We start from the raw sequence: 3,520 nt of genomic DNA on the forward strand, positions 1-3,520 counted from the left end.
AATTCAATTTTATTTGTATAGCGCCAATTCATAACAGAAGTTATCTCAGGACACTTTTCAAATAGAGCAGGTCTAGACCGAACTCCTTATAACATTTACAGAGACCCAACAGTACCACCATGAGCAAGCCTGAAAAATGCCAGCTAACTAGCTAAATTAGCTAGCTGGCTTGCCTTTTCCTAATATTAACTTTGTAACTAGCTATTTAACAATTGATGGAGATTAGTTAGCTAGTGTTTTGGTCTTGTCAGTAATTAAGCCATATCTACTAGTACTTCCATTATCTGCTCCGTGTTGAATGTTACTGATTAAGACTATTAAAAAACGTCTTCTGGATGCAGTCTAACGAGTTATATTAAATGCTGACTGTGTCAAATGTGTGTTCTCTCAACATAGATTAGCCTAGCACATAGCAGTGCAGGAACAAAGAAAGACGACCGAGGTTCTAACCAAGGCTTGCTCATTGGGGCACAGAGCAAAAAGGGGGGAGACTTTGGTTCCCCAGCCTGAATTGACTCAAACCTGTGACCTTACTGCAACATGTGTGTGTGGCTGGTCTTCTCCATAGAGGGAGTCCTGGACTGGCTGTAGGAGAGCAGTGGAAAAAAAGGAGGACTGAGAGATACAGGGGGGGCAGGGGGGACTGCAGGGGACAAGGGTTTAGGTGGGGGGACTGGGATCCTCCATCTAATGCCTCCATGATCTCCATGTTGTCAAGGGGAGGGAGAAAGGGAGGGGCGTCACTGTGGCTCACAGCTTAATTACTTCAAGCAACAATAAGTGTCTCACTTGTAATGGAAGGAAGACAGGGGGAGGTTGAGTCTCTGGGAGGAAAACAGATCCTATCTGAGGAGCAGGCGTGAGCTCTCGGTTCAGGACCATTACTTCACAAAAGGTGGAAAAATCTTTTGCTGCAGATGAATGAAGTTACAACAGGAAAGCTTTGGCTGTTTGTTGCCGCTGCTTGATTGGACTCTTGGGGACTGTTAAAGACCTCATCGCAGCTGGAACATTTTCCTTATGGAGGATTGATTCTGACAGCTGCAGGTGAAGGAAATGAATGCACTGACAGAATAACGGACAAACACAGAGGAAATGTGGACTGACTGGTGAGGACTTGGAGTCAAACTTGCCAGAAAGTCAAGGGATATAAGGAAACAGAGAGTGGTGAGTGGGGCAAATATCTGACCTGACAAGAGTTTTACACTGTAAAGTCATGATCAATTCAAATAAATCAACTCATCTTTTCTAATTAACTCTATGTAATCAGTCAATTTCAAGCCAACATAAGACATCTAGTTACTTTCAAAACCTTGTCAGAAGTTACACAGTGCATGGTTTGACTGATCATACACTTTACTCATCAGGTTAAGTTGTTTGGGGACATTGTTAGTTCATTAGAATACTTCCCACCGTGCATATCACTTTTTTCTAATTTGCAGACACAATGAGGCTTGTTCTGTACATGATTTATCAACAATGCACACTACTGAAACCACTCCTCCCAACTCTTTCCTAAAGATTATGTGAGTATAATGTATTATTATGTATTAGCACTGATCCTGGTTTGAGTGATACTTGCAGCTAAAACTATAATTATTAGGTAAATACTGGTAAAAAGCATGACTGAAAATAGCAACTCTGTCAAACAAGTTGCTGTCTGAATTTAATTTCAGTAATCTGAAATACAGATTAGCTGAATCAGCAAATTCTACTTTGGAACAAACTATTTAGTTGTAATTTAAATTGAACTTAATATTTCAAAACAATCTTTTTTTTTTTCTTCTTGCTGACACTTTTCACAGTCTACTAAACCGAAGCTCACTATTTTATCATACTGTCACTGTGTGACAAAACTAATGGTGCAACTGGGCCTTAGTTGAATATGTTCTAGGGATGTCTACTACTCGCTGAGTGGGTTATTTAAGGACATTTATATTTGTGAAAAATTAGGAATTCCACTTGTCCCACCCTTTTTTACTGAGGGATATGAACAGCATGAATAATACAAATTGGATTGATCTTTGAGGAGCTTTAACTGCTGGTCAGCCCCACCAACACATCATCAACTTGTCACAGATATGCTTATATGGGTGTGTATGTCAGCCGATAAGTAACAAGAAATATTAAAAAATATGTCATTTAGAAACTGTCTCCATTACAGAGAGCACAGAAGAACACTGTAAAATATTCTATCCACTATATATCAAGGTCTTTAAAGCTGCACTAATCAGTATTTTCATATTAACCATGGGTAATTTGAAAGGTGTGGCTCATAGTAACGCCATCCCAATAAAGAATAGAAAAAGTTACCCTCAGCTCAGATTTTTAGCATTTTGTAGCTCAGTGCTTTAGCTTACACCGCACAACATGACTATACTGGTTAGTCATCATCCAGTCAAACAGCAAACTCAGAGACTACTGATGAAAATACGTACATTTTGTAAAGATCCCCTCCAGACATGTATCGAGACACATAAAGAAATAGTCAGCTTGGAACAATAAAGTATGTAAATGGTAAATGGACCAGTATAGCACCTTTCTAGTCTTCAGACTACATGCAGCATTCACCCTTTCACACACACACATTCACACAGTGATGGCAAAGTCCATCGAACAACTAACAGATTCATTCACATTCACACACCGATGCAATTTGTATCTTGCTCAAGGTTACTTTGATATGTGGCAGGAGGAGCCAGGGATCGAACCAACAACCTTCCGATTAATGGATGACCCACTCTACCTCTGAGCCAATAAACAAAACAAGTATCATTTCCACATTAAAATCCTAAAAAGGCATTATTCAATTGCTGCGTTTCCTACTACAGGTATTGAATCGCTGTATATTGCAGAACCTGTGTGAGCATCCGCGTGTATGTGCATGAGACAAAAAGGGGACCAACAAGTAAAACACTGCTTCATAGTGCCAATAACTCCTTAAAAAGTCCCAGTGTGTAACATTTAGGAGAATATATAGTCAGAAATGGAATATATTATATATTAATAAATACAGCTTTTTCTCACAGCGAGGCCAGTTAGCTGACAGTGTAATTGGGCGACTGTAAAGAATCAAACTGTGTTACAGTCAGGAGCATGCTGATGTTATGACTTCTAAAGTGCAACTCACCACAAATCAAAGACTGAATAAACCTGTAACTACTGAACCATCAAGCAGCATGAGCAGAGTGGGAAGCTATTTGTCAGAGACTAGAGAAAGACAGCTCTCCGGCTGCAGTGCAGTCCTTCCACCTTCAGGTAGACACAGGGACTGAAAATGTACTCCTATAATCTGAATTATTTCAGTGCTTTAAGTTGGTCATTAGTCAGCCAAACCACACCTACTGACTGAGGAGAGCCAGGTGTCTCTTCTCCCTCTCTCCCCCTGTGGTTTTAAGAGCTCCACAGGCCTGTCATGCCTTTGTGTCCAGACGCCGACGTGCGTTTGCAGTGCAGACGACTCGCAGCCACCAGCAACTGTTCCTGCTGTGTGTGTCTGTGTGTGGCTGTGTGTGGCTGT

The 3,520-nt window shown here is 40.7% G+C and overlaps 2 protein-coding genes across 2 annotated transcripts in view; one reads left to right on the plus strand and one right to left on the minus strand.

Annotated features, from left to right (window-relative positions):
• LOC118332360 (ras-specific guanine nucleotide-releasing factor RalGPS1-like) overlaps positions 1-3,520 on the minus strand; it is a gene marked incomplete in the record, with an annotated part of 66,856 nt that overhangs the window by 38,771 nt on the left and 24,565 nt on the right.
• The window catches only part of LOC118332361 (angiopoietin-related protein 2-like), a 16,848-nt gene continuing 14,098 nt past the window's right edge, over positions 771-3,520 (plus strand). The window contains exon 1 of the mRNA XM_035667603.1: positions 771-1,167. The gene's annotated coding sequence lies outside the window, so the exon portion shown is untranslated. The remainder of the gene's footprint in view (positions 1,168-3,520) is intronic.

This window comes from Morone saxatilis, unplaced genomic scaffold, assembly GCF_004916995.1.
Source record: "Morone saxatilis isolate NCDOM2014 unplaced genomic scaffold, NCSU_SB_2.0 Contig21, whole genome shotgun sequence".
Classification (NCBI taxonomy): Eukaryota; Metazoa; Chordata; class Actinopteri; family Moronidae; genus Morone; species Morone saxatilis.